The 25,862-nt window shown below is 39.2% G+C and overlaps 1 pseudogene; it reads left to right on the forward strand.

Annotated features, from left to right (window-relative positions):
- The window catches only part of LOC140502395 (centrosomal protein of 97 kDa-like), a 52,536-nt pseudogene that overhangs the window by 15,231 nt on the left and 11,443 nt on the right, over positions 1-25,862 (forward strand).

Genomic DNA, 25,862 nt, shown 5'->3' on the forward strand with positions numbered 1-25,862 from the left:
GGGATTGTTTAGGTATTCAACTTCCTCTTCTGTTAATCTGGGCAATTTGTATTTTTTAAAATATTCATCCATCTCATTTAGATTATCGAATTTGTGGGCATAAAGTTGGGCAAAGTAGTTTCTAATTATTGTTTTAATTTCCTCCTCATTGGAGGTGAGTTCACCCCTTTCATTTTTAATATTAGTAATTTGATTTTCTTCTTTCTTTTTTTAAATCGGATTGACCAAAGGTTTATCAATTTTATTAGTTTTTTCATAAAACCAACTATTGGTTTAATTTATCAATTCAATAGTTTTCTTAATTTCAATTTTATTAATCTCTCCTTTGGTTTTCAGTTTTTCTAATTTGGTATTTACTTGGGGATTTTCAATTTGTTCTTTTTCTAGCTTTTTCAACTGCAAGCCCAAGTCATTGATCTCCTCTTTCTCTATTTTATTGATGTAAGCATTCAAAGATATAAAACTTCCCCTAATAACTGCTTTTGCAGTATCCCATAAGATTTGGTATGTTGTCTCACTATTGTCATTCTCTTGAATGAAATTGTTGATTGTTTCTATGATTTCTTCTTTAACCCAACCCTTTTTTAGGATTAGATTATTTAGTTTCCAAATGATTTTTGGTTTATCTTTCCATGGCCTTTTATTACATGTAATTTTTAATGCATTATGATCTGAGAAGGATGCATTGATTATCTCTACCTTTATGCACTGGACTGTGAGATTTTTATGTCCTAGTACATGGTCAGTTTTTGTAAATGTTCCATGTACCACTGAGAAAAAGGTATATTCCTTTCTATTCCCATTCAATTTTCTCCAAAGATCTATCATATCTACCTTATCCAGAGTTTTATTTACCTCCTTAACCTCTTTCTTGTTTATTTTGAGGTTAGATTTATCAAGTTCAGAGAGGGGGAGTTTGAGGTCCCCCACTAGTATAGTTTTGCTGTCAATTTCTTCCTTTAACTCCCCCAACCTCTCCTCTAAGAATCTGGATGCTATCCCACTTGGAGCATACATGTTTAGTAATGATATTGCTTCATTGTCTATGGTGCCTTTTAGCAGATTAGTTTCCATCCTTATCCCTTTTGATTAGATCTATTTCTGCTTTTGCTTTGTCTGAGATTAGGATTGCTACTCCTGCCTTTCTTACATGAGCTGAAGGACAATATATTCTGCTCCATCCTTTGACCTTTATCTTATGTGTATCCCCCCGTTTCAAATGTGTTTCTTGTAAGCAGCATATTGTTAGATTATGGCTTTTAATCCATTCTGCTATCCATCTCCGTTTTATGGGAGAATTCATTCCATTCACATTCACAGTTTTGATTACAATCTGTGTATTTCCCTCTATCCTCTTTCCCACCATTTGTGCTTTTAGCTCTCCTGTCTCCCTTCCCCTCCTCAATAGTACTCACTTTTCACCCCCTCCTCCTGCAGCCTTCCCCTCCTTCTTTTAGCCCCCCTCCCTTTTACTCCCCTTTACTCTTATTGCTTCTTCCCTCCCTTTTAGCCTCCCTCGCCTTTCTTCCCCCTTCCCCTCCTATAGAGCTAGTTAGGATTATCTACTTAAGATTATTGTTCCCTCCTTTAAACAAATCAGATGAGAGTACCTCTCAAACAATGCTCATCTCCCTCCCCTCCTTCCCTCTACTATAGTTTTGTACTTCTTCCTGTGATGTAATTTGCCATTTTCTGCTTCCCCTTTTTCACACCTCCTATTACAATCCCTTCTCATACTTAAATCATATTTTTGACATGACATCATTTACTTTATACCCATTCCCTCCATGTATATCCCTTTTATCATAATAGCTACACAGTTCTCAAGATTAACAGGTATCATCTTCCCTTATAGGGAGGTAAACAGTTTGCCCTAATTGAGTAACAAGTTTTTGTTTTTGTTTTTTCCCCTCTGTTTACCTTTTTATGATTCTCTTGAGACCTGCATTTGAAGATCAAATTGTCTACTGAGTTCTGGCGTTTTGGTCAGGAAGCTCTGGAAATCCCTTATTTCGTTGAATGACTTTCTCCTTGCCTGAAATGTTATGCTGAACTTTGCTAGGTAGTTGATCCTTGGTTGAAGTCCCAACTCCTTTGCCTTATGGAATATTGGGTTCCAATTCTTTCCATCTTTTAATGTAGAAGCTGCCAGGTCCTGTGTGATCCTGACTGTATGTCCTTGATATTTGAATTGTTTCTTTCTGGCTGCTTGTAGTATTTTCTCTTTCACTTGATAGCTCTGGAATTTGGCCATGATATTTCTTGGGGTTTTGAGTTTGGGAATCCCTTTCGGGAGGGGAACGGTGGATTCTTCGATGACTATTTTGCCCTCTGAGTCTAGTACTTCTGGGCAGTTTTCCTTGATGATTTCCTGGAAGATATTGTCCAGACTCTTTTCTTCATCATGGGTTTCTGGCAGGCTAATAATTCTTAAATTTTCTCTCCTGGATCTATTTTCCAGGTCAGTTGTTTTTCCAATTAAATATTTTACATTTTCTTCTATCTTTTCATTCTTTAGATTTTGTTTGGCTGATTCTTGTTGCCTCATTGAGTCATTAGTTTCTACTTGCCCAATTCTAATCTTCATCGTATTGTTTTCTTCAGTTAACTTTTGCATCTCCTTTTCCATCTGACCAATTTTTCCCTTTAAGGAGCTATTTTCTCCATTTAATTTTTGTACTTCCTTTTCCATTCGACCAATTTTCCCAGTTAGGTTTTGTGTTTCCTTTTCCATTTGATCAATTTTCCCAATTAGGTTTTGAGTTTCCTTTTCCGTTTGATTAACTCTTCCTTTTAGGGAATTATTTTCTCCAGTTAACTTTTGAACTTCCTTTTCCATTTGTTCAATTTTCCTTTTCAAAGTTATGTTCTCATCAGTGAATTCTTTTTTTATAATTTTAAAATCATTGGCCAGTTTTTCTTCTATTTCCTTCTTCACCTGTTCCAGGAAAGCTAGTTGTGCTTGCGAGAGGTTCATAATCCCTTCTGAAGTTGGAAGTACAGTCTCATCTCTGACCTCTTTGGTGTTTGTGTTTTGGTCCTTATCCCCATAGAAAGATTCTATGTTTTTTTCTCCTTTCTGCTTTTTCCTATTCATGATGTTGGCTGAGTGTTGTAGCTTCTGATTCTTTCAGTCAGAAGGTATAGAACTTTGGATTGAGCTGATGTGTGAAAAAGCTAAAAGCAGGTTTTTGGTTTTTGTTTCCCAGATCAAACCTGGGGTTAGCTTGTTAAGTGTGTGGGAGGGGTGGTCTGGTCACAGGAGATTTCCTCAGCTGTACTGAGGCAAAGGCAACCTCTGGGGATGGTGATCCCAGCTTCCCTATTGTCTTCCCTTTCCCCTGGAGGGCTGAGGCACGCCTAGATGCTAATGCGTGTTCCCACCCCTCCTGGGGCTCGTCTTGCGGAGGTGAGGCTTGCCTGGGTCTCAGTGCGAATTTTCTCTGCCCTGGGTCCTCTGTCCTTCCAGATCGCCTCCACCACAGTAGGAAGAATCCCCCTTTGCTATTTTCCTAGCCTCTGGTGTTATGAGACTATTTGCCCCCTTCTGCTGTTCCCACTGATCCAGGATTTTTCCAGGGACATATTTTATGGTTCTTTCACGGTCATCAGGGGGGAGGGGAGAGCATTTACTGATCACTCTGCCATCCTGGCTCCTGGAAGTTCAAGTACGTGACTTACCGAAGTTTAGTCTTCAGGCTGAAGGTTTCAAGGGCTGCTGCATGGATATCTGGAGCTCAGCGGCTCTCACCGGCTCGGTTTGGCTGGTCTCCTGCTCCGCTGCTTCCGCCCGCCGCTCTCAGGCTTCTCAGGTCCCTTCTGCCCTGCTGCGCTGACCGAGCTGCGCTGTGTGCTGGGGGCTCACCCCCGCGGAACAGATCCTTCCCGTGGACCTTCCAGTCTAACCTAGGCTCCAAATCCGTCAAAGTCTGTCATCCACTGGATTCCACACCTCCAAAGTTTGGTCAGATTCTCCTTTCAGAGGTATCTAGAGGAATTTGTCCAGGAGCTTAGGTGAGTCGTTGCTTTCACTCCACCATCTTGGCTCCGCCCCCTCCATTTTAAAAAATTACTCAGATTTCATTAAAAAAATTAGTTTTCTGGAGGGGAGGAGCCAAGATAGTGGAGTAGAAAGACACACATATGCTAGCTCCTAACCCACAGCCCATAGAATACCTGTAAAGAAGAACTCCCAACAAATTCTGGAGCAGCAGAAGCCACAGAACAATGGAGTGGAGGAGGTTTCTGTTCCAGAGAGATCTGAAAAACCTACACCAAAGGTCTGTCATGCACTCGACCCAGAGCAGACCCCAGCCTTGCCTTGGCTGGGTGACACCGATGGGAGCAGATCCAAGCAGGATTCAGGGACAGAATCTCTAGCCACAACACAGGTCCCTTCACCCCCAGGCCCCAAAGGTCAGTGAGAATGTCTTTTCAGCTTGCAAAGAGGGGAGCGGGGTGTCTCCATAACCCAGGTCCCCTCAGGAGGCAACAGCAGACAGGGGCTCCCAAAGCAGACTGGAGCCTGGATCCATTGTTGAAGGTCTCCCAGTAAACCCCCTGAGGGAACTGAGCCCCATGTGGCTGCCCTGCCCCCACCTGAGCACTTGAACTTAATCTCACACTGAATAGCAGCCCCCCTCCAAAAGCCCTGAGGCTGGGAATCAGCATTTGAATCTCAGCCCCTAAGCACTAGCTGGGCAGAACTGGAGGTGAGATGGGTGTGGAGAGGAAACTCAGAAGTCAAGTAATTGGCTGGGAAAATGCCCAGAAAAGGGGGGAATAAATAAGACCATAGAAGATTACTTTCTTTGGAAACAGGTGTTTCCCCCCATCCTTTTGGATGACGAAGAACAAGTTATACTTTCAGAGGAAGTCAAAGGCCCCCCCTCCAAAAGGGACTTAAACTTGGCTCAGGAAATAGAAGACCTTAAAAAACAAGGTAGCAGCTTACTAAAGGAGTATCAAGAAAACGTGGAGAAAAACAGCAGCTTTAAAAAGAGCTAACTTAATTTGAAAAAGAAGTCCAAAAAGCCAACGAGGAGAAGGAGGTTTTAAAAAGCAGAATTAGCCAAATGGAGGAGAAGGTTCAAAAGTTCACTGAACAAAATAATTCGTTGAGAGAAATGAGTCCAGGGAAATGAATGACTATGAGTTAAACCAAGAAGTTAGTAAACAAAACCAAAAATTTAAAAAAATAAAAGATGAGGTGAAAGAATTCATTGGAAAAACAACTGACCTGAAAAACAGATCCAGGAGAAATAATTCAAAAATTATTGGACTACCTGAAAGCCATGATCAAAAAAAGAGCCTAGATACTATCTTCCATGAAATTATCAAGGAAACCTGACTTGATGTTATAGAATCAGAGGGCAAAATGGATATTGAAAAAATTCATCACTCATCCCCTGAAAGAAACCCTAACAGAGAAACTCCTAGGAATATTGTGGCCAAATTTCAGAGTTCCCACGTCAAGGAGAAAATACTGCAAGCAGTTAGAAAGAAACAATTTGAGTACTGTGGAAATACAATCAGGATAACAGGATCTGGCAGTTTCACATTAAGGGATGGAAGGGCTTGGAGTAGGATATTTCAGAAGTCAAAGGAACTGGGATTGAAGCCAAGAATCACCTACCCAGCAAATCTGAATATAATACTTCAAGGGAAAAAATGGACATTCAGTGATAGAGACAAATTTGAAGATTTCATATTGAGGAAAAGACCAGATCTGTATCTAAAAATTTGACTTTCCAAGACAAGAATCAAGAGAAGCATGAGAAGGTAAATAGGGGGAAAAAAAGAAAAATCATAAAAGACTCTCTAAAGCTGAACTGTTTACATTGCTACATGGAAAGAAAATATTTTTAACTCTTGAATCTTTTCTCAGTATTTGGGTAGTTGGAGAGATTGTACACACACACTCACACACATACACATAGATAGAAAGAGAGTACAGGGTGTGTTATATCAGAAGAAGTGATATCTACATACACACACACACACACACACACACACACACAAATAAAATAAAATAAAATAAAAATTAAGGGGTGAAGGAGGAAAATTCCGGGAAGAGAAAGGGAGTAATGAAACAAGGCAGGCTATAACTCATAAGAGAGATTTAAAAAATCTTATTTAATAGAGGAGATAAGGGAGAAGGGGAAGGGGGGGGAAATAAAGCTACTCTCCCCACATGTGGCTGAAGGAAGGAATAACACGCTCACTAAATTTGATATGAAAATTTATATCACACCACAGGAAAGTAGGAGAGGAGGTAACAAGTGGAGCGAAGGGAATGTTAGAAGGGACGGCAAATGGGAGAAGGGAGTCACTAGAAATATACACCTTCAAGAAGGGACAAGGTCAATTGTAGGGGGGAAAAATAAGGGGGATAGGGTAGGTCAGAGGGCAATATAATTAATATTACACAACATGATTACTATGGAAGTCTTTTGCAAAACAGCACATGTTTAGTCTATATTGAAGTGCTTCCCTTCTTAGTGGGGTTGGAGAGGGAGGGGGGGAGGGAGAGAAGTTGGAATTCAAAGTAGTAGAAATGAATGTTGAGAATTTTTACTGCATATAATTGGGAAATAAGAATTACAGGGATAGGGGTATGGAAATTTATCTTGCCCTGCAAGAAAAGAGGGAAGACGGGGATAGGACAGGGGTGAGGTGTGGTGGAGGAAAGGGTACATTGAGGGAAGGAGCAACCAGAATGCAAGGTATTAGGAAGTGGGGTGAGGGGGGTGATGGGGAGAAAAATTGGTCATGTTACAAAGTGAGGTAAAAGCAATTAATATTAAAACAATAGATTGAATTAATTACTGAGAATAAATCAATGACATCTTTAGTTTGTAGAAAAGAATTTCAGTCTAACTTTCCAAGAGGAAGGTAACCTCCAATAAAATTTGGCACTGATGGAAAAGTCAAGGTTGTAATGGTAAATTAGATTTTATGATTGCCATTTAATCAGAAACCAGAACATGTATAGAAAAACATGTAAGACACTTAAGACTTGCCTAAAAGATGTTCCTTAGCCAAAGTGAAACTATAATCATATTTTAAACCTGGTTATAGGAACCTGCCATTTTTAGGTGCTATGGGACTACTAAGTGACTGTTCTTCTGAGTCAATGGTGATTTGTTCTATTTCGCTATGCACATTTGTTACAAGGGTTGTTGAGGGTTTATTTTTCAGTTGGTGAGAGGAGGTTGAAGGGGAAGAATTCAAATGAGTTAACCATTATAAGAAAAAGAAAAGGAATTAAAGTGGCCATTGAAGCATTTTTTTAAAGACAGAAGAAAATAGAAAGGCAGAGAAATTAGAGGCAATCAGGACAGTTTTGAATATATGAGATGAAGTACATATTTAAAAGAAAAGGAAGTTGTATAGAATAGCAATTCATAATACTGCTGTGTATAATTCCTTTTTCCTGTTTTACTGTGTATATGAAAATGCCCACATTATCTGGTATTTTGTCAAGTTCACAAAACTTTTTTTTTAATTCAAACACCATTAAATAAAAAAAAACAAAATATGATTGTCAATAGTTTGCATTTGTTAATAACTTTCAGCCATTTATTTATTGGAGAATAATTCTTGGTCTCACATGTCTTGGATACTTGGCTTTATGAAAAAGGTTTGATGCAAAAATTTTTTCCTTTTTTTTTTTAACCAAACAGCATTTTCTCCCTTATTCTAGCTGCAGAGATTTGATTCATGTAAAACTCTTTTCATTTTAATTTGAGAAAAATTGCTTACATTCTCTTTTATTCTCACCTCTATCCCTTGTTTGGTTCAGAAGTTTCTTTCTAACTTGAGATCTAGGCTCAGTCACTGGACTGAAAGTTTCCCTGATAAGTAAAGAATGCTCTTTTAACTGCTAAATAAAAACAGACTTTAGATAATTAACATGCAAAAATAAATATCATTTTTCAAGGTCAAAAGATATGTTCACCAATGAGACAGTATGCTATACTATTAAAACCTATACTTCAAAATTAGAAGGAGAAAAAGAATTTATACATATTCTTTCGACTTAACTGAATGATAATTTAGGTATTTAACAGTATGTGATACTGATGACTGTAACCTGAAGTTTGGATTGCTTAGAGATTAACTCCTACTAAGCATTAAAAAAAGAAAAGGAAATCACCTTTTGATGAAATTATTTCAAGAATTTCAGCGTTCTTAAAGATGTCATTTTCATTTTTGTGACATATGTGGCATATGTGAGCTATTGTGACATAGCCTAACTGAGCCAAGGGGAGGTGAACCTAGCCAAGCCGAGCCAAGCCCTAACCTAGCTGAGCCTAACAGAGCCTAACTGAGCCAAGCTTAGCCCACCCAAGCTTAGCTGAACCTAGCCTAGCCTAGCCTAGCCTAGCCTGAATGAGCTGAGCTAAGGCAAACCTAGCCGAACTGAGCCTAATCTAGATGAGCCTAGCATTGCCAAACCTAACTGAGCCAAGACAAGCTTAGCTGAGCCTAGCCTAGCTGGATTAAGTCTACCTGATCTGAACCTAGCAGTGTCTAGCCTTGATGAGCCTAACTGAGCTTAGCTAAGCCTAGCTGAGACATGAGTTACCAAGCACAGAGGAGTAGAGCCTTGCCAAGCCAAGCCTTCCCAAGTTGAGCTGAGCCCAGCCTTGCCAAGGTGGGCTTAGCCAAGCCTAACCTAAACTAACTGAATCTACTCTAGCCTAACCTAGGTTAGCTGAACCTATCCTAGCCTAGCCAACACTCATGACATGTGTGACATAAGTGGCATATGTCACACATCTGACACATGTGGCATGTGTGACAAATGTGACAAGGAGGCATATGTAGCATATGAGAGCTATGTGACATAGCCTAGCCAACCCAAGGGGAGGCAACCTAGCTGAGCTGAGCCTAACTGGCCCAACCAAGCCTAGCCAACCAAGCTTAACTGAGCCTAACCTAGCCTATATGATCCTACCCTAGCCTAGCTGAGTCAAACCTAGTCAAGCAGAGCCGAGCCGAGTGTAGCCAACCTAAGACTATCCAACCCAAGCTTCTCTAAGCCTAGCCTAGCCTAGATGATCCTAGCCTAGCCCTGCCTAAATGAGCTGAGTCAAACCTAGCCTAGCTGAGTCGTGCCTAGCCTATCCAAGCCACACCTAGCCTGTCCAAGCCTAGATGAACTGAGCCTAATCTAGAGGAGCCTAGACTTGTTGAGATGAGCCTACCTGATCTGAACCTAGCTCAGTCTAGCCCGGATGAGCCTGACTGAGCTTAGCCAAGCCCAACTGAGCCATGTCTAGTTGAACCTAGATGAGCCAAGCCTAACCTAAAGTAACTGAATCTACCCAAGCCTAGCTGAACATGGCCTAGCCAAGCTTCGTGACATGTGTGACACAATTGGTACATGTGGCACATGTTTAAAAGGTGACACATGTGAAACAGACGGCACAAGTGACATATTCGGCACATGTGATATGTGGCATGTTTGAGCAATGTGACATGGCCAAGCCAAGCCAAGGGGAGGCAAACCTAGCCAAGCTGAGGCTATCCCTAGCCTAGCTGAGCCTAGCCAAGCCTAACTGACCTGAGCCTAACCCAGTCAAGTCGACCCAACCTGAGCCCAGCCAAGCCTAGCCTAGCCAACCAAGCTTAGCTGAGCCCAGCCTAGCGTAGATGATCCTAGCCAAGGCTAGTCAAGCTGAGCCTAGCTGAGCCAAGCCTAATCTAGATGAGTCTGCCTAACTAAGACTAAATGAGCCAACACTACCTGACCTGAGCCTAACTGAGCTGAACTGAGCCTAGCTGAGCTGAGCCTACCTGATCTGAGCCTAGCTGCGTCTAGCCTTGATGAGCCTAACTGAGCTTAGCCAAGCCTAGCTGAGCTGTGCCTTGCTGAGCCTCAACATGCCAAGCCTTGTCAAGGCAAACATAGCCTTGCCTAACCTAAAGTAACTGACCCTACCTGAGCCTAACTTAGGTTAACTGAACTGAGCCTTGCCTAGCTGAGCTTTGCGACAGGTGTGACATATGTGGCACATGTAACACATGCAACATGGTGGCACAAGTGGCAGGTGTGACATATGTGACACGTGGTATATCTGAGCTATGTGGCATGGCCTAGCTGAGCTGAGGGGAGGCAAACATAGCCAAGTCGAGCCAAGCCCTAGCCTAGCTGAGTCTACTCGAGCCTAACTGAGCAGAGCTTAACCCAGCTGAGCAGAACTGAGCTGAGCCAGTCCTAGTCAACCTGAGACTAGAAAACTCAAGTTTAGCTAATCCTAGTCTAGCCTAGATGATCCTAGCCTAACCTAGCTTTGCTGAGACAAACTGAACCTAGCTGAACCAAGCCTAGCCCCTAGTCTAGTTGAGCCTCATGGAGTCTAACTGAGCTGGGCTTAGCCTTGGGAAGCCCAGCTGAGCCAACCCTAGCCAAGATTAACATAAACTACCTGAACGTAACCTAGCCTAACCAAGGTTAGCTGAATCTAGCATAGCGTAGTCGATCCTCGTGATATGTGTGGAATATGTGACAAATGTGACACAATTGGCACATGTGGCATTTGTGAAGCATGTGACATGTGACACCAGAGGCACAAGTGGCATGTGTGACACATGTGACATGTGTGGCATATGTGAGCTATGTGACATAGCCTATCTGAGCTGAGGTGGGCAAACCTAGCCTAAGCCAAGCTGACCCAAGCCAATCCTAGCCAACCTGAGCCTAGCCAACACAATCTTAGCTGAGCCTAGCCCAGTCTACTCTAGATGATACTAGCCTAGCCTTGCCTAGTCAAGCCGACTTAACCTTGGCTAGATTCGGCTAAGCTCAGCTTGGCTAGGCTTGGCTAGGGCAAGGTCAGCTAGGCTACAGCAAGGCTAGGCTCGGCTAAACTCATCTCAGGTAGGTTCAGTTCCCCTTAAAAACTACCTTGAATTTCTGAACATAGAAAATAAAGTGCCAATTAAGGAAAGACCTTCAATTATAAAGTAAAGAAAATTTGAATAACAATACCAGAAACTGCATGAGGGAATGGAACAATGTGTTTTGAAGAGCAAAGGAGTCCAAAGTGACATACCCTGCAAAGTGAAGCTTCATCATCAAGGAAAATGAAATTTGTGATTAAGGTATGTGAGGCATTCCTATAAAGAAATCCAGATTCGAAAAGTTTATTTGTTTTGCAAATACCACAGGCAACAAAAAAAAAAGAAAAATAAATAAACATGGCAACCAAAGAAGGCATTAGCAATGAAATAACCTCATAAAAAACCTAGAAGACAACAGAATAATGATGGAAGGCACATCAAGAGATTCCTTTCTGAAAGTTCACAAAGAGGCAAGCATGCAAGTGTAACTTAAATAGAAGAATAGATGAAGGAATAGACCCAAAACACCATAGATTAAACCTACAGCACCCACTTGCAGGTGAATTGGTGTCTTTGGTGGGACCAAACTACAGAATGAAAGACAAGAGAGTATATAAAAGTATACAAAAGGAGAAAGAAGAGAAAGAAAATAGAGGGGAATGTGTGACATTCTCTAATCAAGTCAATGGTTACAGGGGCAGCTAGGTGGTGCAGTGATACAGCATCAGTGCAGGAGTTAGGAGGACCTGAGTTCAAATCTCACCTCAGACACTTGACACTCACTACCTGTGTGACATTGGACATGTCACTTAACCCCATTTGCCTCATCCTGGGTCATCTCCAGTCATCCTGATGAGTATCTGGTCACTGGATTCAGATGGCTCTGGAGGAGAAGTGAGGCTGGTGACCTGCACAGCCCTCCCTCACTCAAAACAAAGTCAAGTGTAAGTCATGTCATCATTTCTCTGATGGCATGGTCTTCTTTGGCAATGAAGGACAAGCACAACAATGGTTACAGTTTGTTAGTAATAAGGGGGTGGGGCAATGAGAGAATAGATGAGGTGGCAAAGGAAGGGTTTGAAATAGAGGGAATGGAAAGGTTCATCACTCATTGTAGTGGTGGAAAGGGGGGTGGGGTTCTGCTAAAGAACAACTCCCAAGGGAGATGAAATGGGGGCCTAAGTGTGTAAAATCTGCAGACGTTTGGTGCTTATAGAGACCACTGTTTCCGAGAGTGTTGTGTCTCTAGAGACAGGGCCCTATCTCAGGAGAAAGGGAATCAGAGTTCCTTTGAACAGTTAACATCCAGAAAGGTGAGAAAGTTTGAACTCAGAATTCCTAGCAATGGGGAGGGTAAGTAGAGACAACTGCACACTCAGGTATACAGAAACATTTCTACCATGCAGCAGTATTTCTATCCCCTCTATCTCCTGCAGGTATTAATACTTCTAAGAGTGAGGGACAACCAAAATTGGAGGAGTGGTATGGCAAGACTGGCAAGGTAACAACATAGAAGCTGTTAGAAGGAACTTAAAAATATATCATTTAGAATCTTTAATTCTATGGGGAATACAACAACTAAAAAATTAAAATCTAAACTAGCAAAGGGAAAAAAGAAGAAAATTATTTTTAGAACAAGGTGATGGGGAGAAAGGCAATTTTACTCAAAAGTTAAATAAAGATCTAAAACTAGAGTAAGGGGTGAGAAACAGGAAAGGGGAAACTTGAACTTGAGGGTAAGATGACTGTGGAAAAAGGATTGCCTTAGAGTAGACTAAACAAAAATAATGAGAGAGAAAAAACTTTTTACAGAGAAAGAGAGTCAATAACAACAACAACATAAAACTTATTCAAAAAAATTATAGGCAAATGGAAGAAAATGAAAATCTAGCTCTCATAACTTTAACTATGAATGGATTGAATCCAATAAAAAAGTGACAGATTGGGCAAGAAAATCAAACTACAATCTGTTGCTTATATGAAACATACCTAAAAAACAAAAACATACAGAATAAAAATGATGAACTGGAACAAAATTTACTTTGCTTCACATGAATTTGAAAGAAGGCAGGACCTGCAGGCATGCTATCAGACAAGGTAAAAACAAGCACAATATAAAACTACGTTACGCTAAAAAGAACCATAGATAACAAACCAACATCAGTAGTAAATGCATATGCTCCATGACATGACTTATAATTTATATAATTAGCCCTAATCTCTCTTCCTTCAATCCTAGACCACCAAATACCTAGTAAATATTTTAAAGTGGAAATCTTAGAGAGATATTAAGCTCATCATGTTGAAAACTGAACTCATTATCTTTGCCCCTAAATGTTCCTCTTTCCCAAACTTCCCTATTTCTGTCTAAGGTACCACCATCCTTCTAATGTCTCAGGTTCATAATTTTAGCATTTATCCAGAACTCTTCATTTCCTCTCACCTTACATATCTAATCAATTGCTAAATCTTCCTGTTTCTGCCTTCCCAACATTTCTCAAACCTGATCCTTTCTCATTCACATAATTCAGACCCTTATCACCTCTTGCCTAGATTATTGCAACAGCCTCCCAGCTGGTCTTTCTGCTTTGAGTCACTCAACATTTCAATCTATCCTATATACTTCTGTCAAAGTATTTTCCTGAAGTGCAGATCTGACTGTATGACTCCTCTACTCAACTAATTCAAGTGGCTTCCTATTATGCCTAGGGTAAAATACTGATTCCTCTGTATAGCCTTTAAAGTCCTCACAATGTGATCCCAGTCTATCTTTCTAGCCTCATTAGACATTATTCCCCTTCATTTGTAACCTAATCAAGCCAGCTTCTTCTCTGTTTCTTAAATACAGAACTCCCATCTTCCATCTTCCTTGCTTGGGATTCACTCTCTCTTTATCTCCTCCTTGTAGAGTTTTCTTTAAGCTGCAGCTGAGACAGATAGATGGTACAATGGATAGTGCTGAGCTTGGAGTTAGGAAAATCTGAGTTCAAATAGTGCCTCAGAAACTTATTAGCAGTATGACCTTGGGCTAGTCACTTCATCTCTGTCAACCTCAGTTTCTTCATTTGTAAAATGAGGATTATAATACCACATACCAAATCAGGTTGTCACGAGGAATAAGGTAACATACGTCAAGTGTTATACAAATGCTGTTTAAAAAAAAATAAAGTTATACTTCAGGCTTTGTCTTCTTCATTAAACATTTCTTGACTCTTATCCAGTGCCAGTGCACTCTTTATTACTTGTAATTACCTGTTTCATGGGTGTAATAACTTTATGTTGTATATATTTTTATATATACTTCTCATTCTATCCTGTAAACCTTCATTAAGCGCTGTAATGCCAGTTCAGCAGCAGCCTCTGTGGATATGCATGTATATTTCTAGGGTAAGTTCACAAAATATAAACTCTCTTCTTCAAAGACAAAACCAAGATATTTATTCAGATACCAGAAAGCCAATTCCACTATGGTAACAATGAAGTTTGTATACATTGCCAATACAGAGAGGACCACCATCCCCAAACCTTCCCTCCCTAGGCCTCCCCACAAATAAGTTCCCTTAGACAAAATCACTCACTCTCTCACTCACACTGGCTGCTCTGCTATGCTCTGCCTCCTCTCTCTCCCTCTTCTACCCTTCCTGCTCCACCCATTCAGCAAGCTCCTCATACCATCAGCGCCATATGATTCAATCTATGGGTTGGGCCAGACCTCAAAGCAGATCACATGGGACTATTAAGGGACAGGGAAGATCTTCAAATTCGCTTAACATTACATGAGGCCCCAAGGTCTTTTGTGTCCATTAATAGGTCAATGGGAGTTTAGGGGGAACAAGTATAGACATAACTTCACAACAATATAAAGGGATAACACAAAACAAACACATAAAAATATCTTAGGGTGGGGGCTTAAGCAAAAGCACCTCATCATTACCCCCTCAAGTGAATGGTACCCAAAATCCCTTGGGGTAAGAGGTGAAGGTCTCTTCTTCTATAACTACCTCCTACTGAGATTCTTCCAAAATCTATCCCTGCTCTTAATGAAGCAATAAACAATTCTTTGTTAGTCTATGCTGACTTTGAATCCACTGGTTATTTTCTCTTCTCTCATGAGGAAATATATCTTTTTCCCATTCCCCTAAGTCACTTAATTGCACTTTTGCGGAAAAGACCAGAGCTGAATAGAAAATTTGACTTTCAGATACAAGAATCAAGAGAAGCATGAAAAGGTAAACAGGAAAAAGAAATCATAGGGATTTATTAAAGTTGAACTGTTTATATTCCTACATAGAAAGATGATATTTGTAACTTATGAGACCTTGCTTAGCATTAGGGTAGTTGGAGGAAATATAGATGAATAGATAGATAGATATTTGGCACAGGGTGAGTTGAATATGAAGGGATGATATCTAAAAAATAAAAATACAGGGTAACAGAATAATATATTGGGAAAAAGAGAAAAGGAGAAATAGAATGGGGTAAATTATCTCACATGAAAGAGGCAAGAAAAAGGTTTCACAATGGAGAAGAAGGAGGGGGGAGGTGAGAGGGAATGAGTGAAACTTATTCTTACTGTATTTGACTTAAGGAGGGAATAACATACACACCAATTGGGTGTCTTGCCCTACTGGAAAGTAAGGGGGAAAGGGATGGAGGAGGAATGATGGAAGGGAGAACAGGTTGAGGAAGGGGATAATCAGAAGCAAACACTTTTGAAAAGGGACAGGGTCAAAGTTGAAAACAGAATAAGTGGAGGGTGGAATATGATGGAAGGAAATATAGTTCATCTTTCACAACATGACTATTATGGAAGTGTTTTGCTTAACTACACATGTATAACCCATATTGAATGGCTTGTCTTCTCAATGAGGGAAGGGAAGAAGCAAGAGAATTTAGGGCTCAAAGTTTTAAAAACAAATGTTAAAAATTGTTTTTATATGCAACTGGGAAATAAGATATATATAGGCAATGGGGTATAGAAATCTATATTGCCCTACAAGAAAGTAAGGGGGAAGAAGACAAGGGGGGGATGATAAAAGGGAGAGAAGACTGGGGGAAATAGTATTCAAAATGCATGTCATTCCAGAGAGGGAGGAGAGAGGGGGAGAAAATTTGGAACTCAAAATCTTGTGGAAATGAATGTTGAAAACCAAAAATAAATAAATCAAAGAATAAAAAAATAACTAGAATATATGCAATGTTAATAAAACTACATAACACTACAAAAATAAAGATAAGACTTAACAATTGGAAAGATTAATTGTTCATTGTTGGATTGTGCCAATATAATAAAAATTATAATGTTTCTTCAATTAATTCATTTATTCAGTATAATGCCAGTCAAACTACCAAAAGTTTGCTGATAGAGCTAGAAAAATAACAAAGTTCATTTGGAAGAACAAAAGATCAAAAATCATAAGGGAAATAATGAAAAAAGTGGTAAAGAAAGGACCTAGAAATATCATATTAGACTACTTGGCAAAGAAGTAGTCATTAAAATGAGTTGGTACTGGTTTTAAAAAGTAGAAAATTTTTAATGAGACAGCTTAGGGACACAAGATCCAGAAGTAAATGAATACAACAGTATAATGTTTGTTAAGCAAGGCAACAAACATTTACTATGTACTTACGGTGTTCCAGGAGCAACTAGGAGGATCAGTGAAGAGAATATTGGGCATGGAATCAGGAAGACCCATCTTCATGAGTTCAAATCCAGTCTCAGACACTGTTTGACCCTGGGCAAGTCACTAAACCCTGTTTACCTTTGTTCCTCATCTGTAAAATGATCTGGAGAAACAAATGACAAACCACCCTAGTATCTTTGCCAAGAAAATCCCCAAATGGAGTCATGAAAACTTGGATGCAAAGGACCTGTGCTGAACTTTGGGGGTACAAATACAAATGAAAAGAAAAACAATCTCTGCTCTCTAAGGGGTTACACTCCAATGGGGGAAAATATTACACAAAGGAAGCTAAGGGAAGGAGAAAAGTGATAGTGTTGAATTCCCGAAAGTCAGAAGCACAGCCCAAGAGGAATGAAGATGAGCTGGCCTGAACCCCTTCCCCAAAATGGAGACCCAGGAAGGAAATCACCCTGGACTTTACCTACTAAGGAAAGGGCTACATTCTTCAACAAAAAACTGCTGGAAAAACTTGAAAGCCATCAGACAGAAATCAGAAATCAGAAAACATCTCATGCTGCTTATGGTGGCCAAGCATTCATAGCATCATTGCTTTTTGATTCTTCACTGTTGATTCTTTCCATCATTTTGAAGCAAAATTCACCAAGTGTTGGATTGTTTACCCAATAATAGGAAACATGAGTTGGACCTAGTCCAACATCATGAAACAACTTAGTTTTACCCTACTAATGATGAGCTGCTGTCATAGTAATCCATTCATTATGAGAAGAATGTCAAGTTTAGACATTTGGTGTATGTGTTTGACTGAAGAACCTCAGGTTCAGATATCTGCTTGGCTGAGAAGCCAATAAGACAAAGCTACCATCTGTAGGATTATGATTAAATGCCTATAAGTGTACATAAAATTGAAAAACTTTTCATGAACAAAGGCAAAGCAACTAAAGTCAGGAGAGAATTAACTGAAGAAAAAATTTTGCAACAAATCATTTTTTTAATTTTATTTTTCATTTTTTAACACAATTTATAACAGATAAAACAATTCAAACTTTTGGTCAGGTGATACTTCTTTTTAAAGCATTTACAATATGGAAAACAAAAGAATTTTTTTTAAACATTAACCAACTGAGACACAAATAATATCTATGTTTGCTAACTTCACAAGCTCTTGAACTGATTGTCTCCACAGTATTACTAAGAATTAAAGGACCCTAACTTATTGTTGTTGGTCTAAAGTTCTATGCCTAATAGCTTAATTTTAGACTTAACCTCAGATGTTCCCCTACCAATAATATATAATTTAATAGATCTATATAATATAATTTAATAGGTATTAAGCTTACAAACCTTTTTACTATAGGAAATTGCCACCAAGAGTAGGGACATTGCAGGGATACAATATCTCCCCAACTTCATGTCAATTCCAGGCAGGATTAGATTGTCCACTTGCATTCAGTCAGGCTTAAAGTCTGTCAGGTGTCAGTGGGGAAATTGAGTCAGGATAATCCTACCTCAGCCCAAACTGAACAGTCGTTCTCCCACCCTTCTCATGAGATCACCTTTTGCAATTCATACCAGCATCTTATAGGCTTACTAGCATCATGGATTGGAGGCTCAGACCGCCTTTTTTGCTTCCCATACCTGGAGTTAGACTCAGAAGAACAGTCACTTAATAGTCCCATAGCATCTAAAAATGGCAGGTTCCAATAACCAGGTTTCAAATATGATTATAATTTCACTTTGGCTAAGGAACATCTTTTGAGGCAAGTCTTAAGTGGCTGACATGCTTTTCTATACATGTTCTAGTTCTTGATTAAATAGCAATCATAAAATCAAATTTACCATTAAAACCTTAACTTTTCCATCAATGCCAAATTTTACCCAAGGTTACCTTCCTCTAGGAAATTTAGACTAAAATTCTTTCCCCCAAACTAAAGAAGTCATTGATTTATTCTCAATAATTAATTCAGTCAATTGTTTTAATACTAATTGCTTTTACCTCACTTTGTAACATGTCCAATTTTTCTCCCCATCACTCTCCTCCCCCCACTTCCTAATACCTTGCATTCTGATTACTCCTTCCCTCAATGTACCCTCCCTTCTATCACACCCCACCCTTCCCTTATCCCCATCTTCTCTCTTTTCTTGTAGGGCAAGATAAATTTCTATACCCCATTCTCTGTATTTCTTATTTCCCGATTATATGCAATAAAAATTCTCAACATTCATTGCTAATACTTTGAATTCCAACTTCTCTCCCTCCCCCCTCTCTCCTCAACCCCACTGAGAAGACAAACAATTCAATACAGACTAAATATGTGTCATTTTGCAAAAGACTTTCATAATAATCATGTTGTGTAATACTAATTATATTGCCCTCTGTCCTACTCTATCCCCCCTTATTTTTCCCCCTCAATTGACCTTGTGCCTTCTCAAAAGTGTTTATTTCTAGTTACTCTCTTCTCCCATTTGCCCTCCCTTCTATCATTCCTCTCACCTCACTTGTTGCCTCTTCCCCTACTTTCCTGTAGTGTAATATAGATTTTCATATCAAATTTAGTGAGCATGTTATTCCCTCCTTCAGCCACATGTGGAGAAAGTAGCTTCATTTTCACCCTCTCCCCTTCTCCCTTTTCTCCTCCATTGAACAAGATTTTTCTTATCTCTTTTATGAGTTATAGCCTGCCCCGCTCCATTTCTCCCTTTCTCTTCCCAGTATTTTCCTTCCTCACCTCTTAATTTTTATTTTATTTTATTGTGTGTGTGTGTGTGTGTGTGTGTGTGTGTGGATATCATCTCTTCTGATTCAACACACCCTGTACTCTCTGTCTATATATGTGTATGTGTGTGTGTGTATATGTACAATCTCTCCATCTACCCAAATACTGAGAAAAGATTTAAGAGTTATAAATATTTTCTTTCCATGTAGTAATGTAAACAGTTCAGCTTTAGAAAGTCTTTTATGATTTTTCTTTCCTGTTTACCTTTTCATGCTTCTCTTGATTCTTGTATTGTAAAGTCAAATTTTCTATACAAATCTGGTCTTTTCCTCAATATGAATGATTGAAAGTACTCTATATCATTGAATGACCATATATTCCCTTGAAGTATTATACTCAGATTTGCTGGGTAGGTGATTCTTGGTTTCAATCCTAGTTCCTTTGACCCCTGGTATATCCCATTCCAAGCCCTTTGAGCCCTTAATGTTGAAGCTGCCAGATCCTGTGTTATCCTGATTATATTTCCACAATACTCAAATTGTTTCTTTCTAGCTGCTTGCAGTATTTTCTCCTTGATCTGGGAACTCTGAAATTTGGCCACAATATTCCTAGGAGTTTCTCTTTTCGGGTCTTTTTCAGGAGGTGATTGGTGGATTCTTTCAATATTTATTTTGCCCTCTGGTTCTAGAATGTCAGGGCAGTTTTCCTTGATAATTTCATGGAAGATAATATCTAGGCTCTTTTTTTGATCATGGCTTTCAGGTAGTCCCATAATTTTTAAATTGTTTTTCCTGGATCTATTTTCCAGGTCAATTGTTTTTCCAATGAGATATTTCATATTATCTTCTATTTTTTCAAACTTTTGGTTTTGTTTACTAACTGCTTGGTTTATCTCAGTCATTCATTTCCCTGAACTCAATTCTCTCTTTTAACAAATTATTTTGTTTAGTGAGCTTTTGAACCTTCTCCTCCATTTGACTAATTCTGCTTTTTAAAACCTCCTTCTCCTCATTGGCTTTTTGGACCTCTTTTTCCAATTGAGTTAGCCTCTTTTTAAAGTTGTTATTTTCCTCAGCATTTTTTTTGGTTCTCCTTTAGTAAGCTGCTAACTCATTTTTCAAGCTCTTCTATTGCCTTTAAGTTCCCTTTGGAGGCCCTGGAGGCAGAGGCCTTGACTTTCTCTGACAGTATGCCTTGTTCTTCCTCATCTGAAAGGATGGGGGGAGACACCTGTTCCCCAAGAAAGCAACCTTCTGTGGTCTTATTTTTTTTTCCCTTTTTTGGGCATTTTCCCAGTCAGTTACTTCACTTCTGAGTTTCCTGTCCACAACCACCTTGCCTCCAGTTCCACCAAGCCAGCACTGGGGGCTGAGATCCAGATGAGCTGCTCCAGTCCCTCCCAGGGTTTAGGCAGGGGCAGGGCCGCTATTCAGTGTGAGATTAAGATCAGCTGCTCAGGTGGGGACAGGGCCACCACACAGGGCTCAGTTCCCTCAGGGGCTTTACAATGAGACCTTCAATAATGGATGCAGGCTACTGCCTGCTTTGGGAGCCCCTTCTGCTGCTGCCTCTACTATTGCCACCTGAAGAGGCCCGAGTTATGGGGACACCCTGCTCCCTTCTCAGCTGACTGAAAAAACCTGCTCACTGACCTTTAGTGCCTGTGGGTTGAGGGATCTGCACTGCTGCTGGAGATTCTGTCCCTGAAGCCTACTGGGTTCTTCTTCTCCAGGTGCTGCGTGGCCAAGGCTGGGCTGGGCTCTGCTCCAGGTCTGGTGAAATAGACCTTTCCCTTTGGTCTTTCAGACCACTCTGGGCTAGAAATCTCCTCCACTCCATTGTTCTGCAGTTTCTGCTGCTCTAGAATTTGTTGAGAGTTCTTCTTTACAGGTATTTTATGGGTTGTGGGGTAAGAGCTAGTGTCTTTCTGCTCCACCATCTTGGCTCCACTACAACAAATCTTTCTAATAAAAGTCTGATATTGAAGCTATGTAAGGAACTGATTCAGATATATAAAGTGTTGTTCCCCAATAGGTAAATAGCAGGTAATTCTCAAAAGAAGAGAGTATGCTTTTAAGAACCTTGTTTTAAAAAGTTTCAAACTAGTAGTAAGGGAAATACACTATTAAGCATATATTCCAAGGAGATGAAAAAAAAGGAGGAAATACCCCAGATGAATAAAAATTTTCATAGTAGTATTTTTTTTTTAAAGCAAACAACTGGAAACTAAGTGGGGGCAGGGGAGGGATGATGCCCATAATATGGCATATGAATATAATAGAATGAATGCTCTTACGCCATAAGAAAAGATCAAAGGGACAGATGTAGAGAAACATGGGATGACTTTTAGGAACTGATACAGAAGGAGTTGATCGGAACCAGGAAAGCAATTTATACAGTAATTGCAACATTCATACATTAACAATGTTGTAAAGAAAAGCAGGGGAGCCAGGGCAGCTAGGTAGCCCAGTGGTTAAATCACTGCTCTTGGAATTGGTAAGACTTATTTTCATGAATTCAAATCCAGTCTCAGCAACTAGTCCTGTGACCCTGGGCAAGTCACTTAACCCTATTTGCCTCAGCTCCTCTTCTATAAAATGAATTGGAGAAGAAAATTGCAAACTTTTCCAGTATCTTTGCCAAAAGAAACCACAAATGGGGTAATAAAGAGTTGGACATGACAGAAACAACCTAATAACAAAAAAGAAAAGCAACTTGGAAAGAATTAAGACCTCTAACCAATGAAATAGCCAGCCATAGTTCCTGTGATGAAGATATCCACCATTTATTAAGCACTTATTGTGTTCCAGGTACTTTAACAAGCACTGGGAATACAAATGCAAGAAAAAAGAAAAAAATTGTCCTTGCCATTGTAACAGAAGAAAATAAGTTTGTGGGGTGGGGAATAGGAGAAGAGAAAGTAACTAGAGAGGACAAGTCCAGAGAATGAGGAGCAGAGTTGGGAGAGAAATGAAGGAGTAAGCGTTACTGGTCTGGGCATTTTCTGGAAAGGAACTTGTCAGTTGGACCAAGGGGCAGTAAGGATGGAAGAATCTTCCCGGTTGAGAAAGTTTCAGGACAATTGTAGAGAAGTCCAGAGTCAGGAACAGGACATTAAAACGAGTGCAAGTCAGGGGACCAATGATGGAATATTCTCTCTTCCCCACCCCTCTCCCACCTCACAGAGAAGTAATGAACAAGAAATGCAGAATACGATACAACTTTGGATATGGACAACATATACTAACTTTTTAGCAAGGGAAGGTATTGGGGAGATAGAATTGTTAATGAGAGGGGCTAGGGATAGCAATACAAAAATATATGAATGAAGTATTTTAAAAGTTACAAAAGAGAACAGATGGTGGTATAGGAGAATTTAATATGTACTTTAAAACATTATAAAAATAAGCTATGCATAATGAGATTCATGAATAGATAAACCTCAACAAACATTTTCATATACAAAGAACAAAAAGTCCAAAATAATGAAAAACTTAAGTTTCATAGCAGATTACCAAAGAAAGAAATGTTACACAGATAACTTGCAATGTTAAATTCACTTTTAACAGGCTGACACCAAAAATCTTGTGATGACATCTTCTTCAGAATATTGTCCAATAATCTTAAAACAACCAAATCAAGCAAAGACTTTCCAGTCATTTCTGTGATATTATCTTGCTGATAGAGGGAGAAGGAACTAGAGTTCCTAATTCTGTCTCCTAATAGTGGATGCTTCTAGGACTATTTCAATGTAAAGGGAGCTGTTTGTTTTTAGTCATGAGCCAGTGAAGGATCTTTCAGGTAATGATTTTCTTATTAATCATAATTTTAAATTATGTGTTTTTAGGAAGTGAGTATGTATATATATATATATTAGGGACATATATTCAAGCACATGTCATATTAAGTGAATCCAAGTATCCTATAAGTAATATATTCACATAATCGGGCATATATACATATACAAAAACATTTATAGGGTTTTTTTGGTGGTGGCAGAGAACTGGAAACTAAGGGGGCTGCCACCTTTTAGTGAATGGCTAAGCAAAATGTTATGTGAATATAATGGAATAATATTGCACCATAAGAAAGTATGGAATGAGAGCTTCAGAGAAACTTAGGAAGACCCACATGAACAGATGAAAAGTAAAGTGAACAGGATCATTAATGCAATTTGCATAATAATAATATTATAAAGAAAATCAACTTAGAAAGACTTTGAAACTCTGATTAGTAAGAAGAAACCCAAATTCAGTAATACATAAAATATGGTTAGGCAGAAGTTTGTCAGAAAATCTTGGTTTAGTGGACTGCAAATTCATATGAATCAATGTGCCATGGCATCCTTGGGTTAAATCTTGGGTTAAATTAAGAAAAGATTAGCTTCTCGGAATAAGGAAGTGAAAGTCCTGTTGCACTTTACCCTGGCCAGACCACTTTTGGTGTATTTTATTCTTTGTAGGTGTCACAGTTTAGTATGTGTATCAGAACGCTAGAGAGCATCCAAAAGAGTAATGTGGATGAAAAAGGGCTTCAAGTGCATGTCATCAGCATTGATTAGCTCAAAGAAAGGGGAAAGGGGGTTGAGGAGGATATTTAGCCTGGAGAAAAAAAGACTAGGGAATAGGGACATGGCTAAGGGTGGGAATGATTGCTGTCTTCAAGCCCTTGAAAGGGTATCATATGGATGAGAGATTAAGCTTGTTCTGCTTGACCTCAGAGTGAAGAACCAGGAGCAATAAATGGAAGCTGGAAAGAAGCAATTTTTGCTTTGCTACAATGAAAAGTTTCCTAATAATGAGACATTCAGAAGTAGATGGGTTGCTTGGGAGTTAGTGAGTTTCTCCTCATTGAAGGCTGATAAACAGAGGCAGGATGACCGTTTATCTGTTATCATGTGTATTACAGTGAGGATTTTTTTTGGGGGGGAGGCACATGGGAGTTGGATGAAATGGTTCCTGTGTTCTCTTCCAACTAAAATTCTCTGGTTTTCCCAGCCCTTGCCAACCACCAAAATAAGAATAAGTGGTTATAAAGGAAGAACCAAGACAGAAGCATAGCAATAATTGATTGTAATAAAACAATTATAATACTTATGAAACTCCCTATGTGTCTTACAGGTGGTGTCTTCTTTCTAATCCTACAGAACTCCATTACCCTTTGCATGAACTACTGCAATAGACTCCTAATTCTGATCTCCACATCCCTTGTCTCTCTGTGCTTCCAGTCTACTCTTGCCACTACTGTCAGATTAATCTTCTTTACCCATACACCTGGTCATGACCCATCTACAGAATAAAATTTAAACTTCTTAACTTTTGACAGACACCATGTTATGCTCTTCCATGTGCACTATGGTCTTGCTAAACCACTACTAGATAGTCTTTGTACACATGTAGCATTTCCTTCACTCCATACCTTTGCTAGTCTAGTTCCCTAATCCTGAAATGCCCTTTCTCTTACCCTCAAATCTCCACTTTTAGCAATTTTGTGGCTTGAGACCCACCCCAAATGTTACCTCATCAATTAAGCATTCACTGATCTCCTCCTTGTCCCCCAAGTTGGAAATGTTTTCTTGCCTCCAAATTTTTAATAACACTTTATAATTTTGTTATGCTTAATTATATAGTATTCTGTATTGTAATTGATTTTTAATATTGCATATTTGTTATTGTACTGGATTTTAAGTTCAGGAATGCCAGGCATCTTGTTTTAATTACCTTTGTATCTTCCTCCCAAATCTAGTATGATACTTTGTACATAGTAGTCCCTTAATAAATGCTTATCGAATGAATTGATGGATCAGTACATCTTTATGTATAAAAGATAGTATTATGTTATTGATTTCTCAACATCTCTATCAGCAAAGAAGCAGTCTCTGTAATGGCAGCTACTATTTACTAGCATCATGAAGGTCTTCTTTTAGGCCTTGAATCATGTCAGTACATGTAGATATAAAAGGTGAATCAAATGCCCTCTCCAAGGTGCTATGAATCTATGGAATTCTAACTTTGTCTCAGAAAAGTGTCCAATAAGTATTCTGCCATCTGGTACATGAAGTAAACACAAAAGGTGAAAAGTCCAAGTTTTCACATATTTTTATGTACTTAAGCAGAATTTTTTTTTGGACCATTATTTTAATCACTACCTTTAAATATGTGTGTGTACATAATAAAGTGAACTTAATAAAAATAAACCTAAGGATCAAACTTGAAGTCAGAAACCTGGATTCCAACCCTAGGTCTGCCATTCACTATGTGACATGGCATAAGTCATTTAACATCTTTAGGACTTATTTTCTTAATTTCTAAAATGAGTGTCTGGGACTGGCTTCTTGATGTTTTATTGGGTAATACTGCTCACACTTTCCCACCATCCTCCTCCATAAGATTTTACAAATGAACTTATGTTCTGAATCAGTACTGACCTTGGCTGCTATATCTTTCTACTTGTCCAAGAGATAAAGTGCTGACCAAGGCAATTTCTATGTGTTTACCTGTGCCCTCTTATGCGCCTCACTGTGACAATTTATTTCAGTTCAGCATCCATAGAATATGGCAAAACTCTATATTTTGATGTATTATAGGTTGCCATAGCCGAAGAAACTGTCACCAAGTGGCTAGCTTATTGGCGATAAATATTCCAATACTCA

The sequence above is a fragment of the Notamacropus eugenii genome, chromosome 4, assembly GCF_028372415.1.
Source record: "Notamacropus eugenii isolate mMacEug1 chromosome 4, mMacEug1.pri_v2, whole genome shotgun sequence".
Lineage (NCBI taxonomy): Eukaryota > Metazoa > Chordata > Mammalia > Diprotodontia > Macropodidae > Notamacropus > Notamacropus eugenii.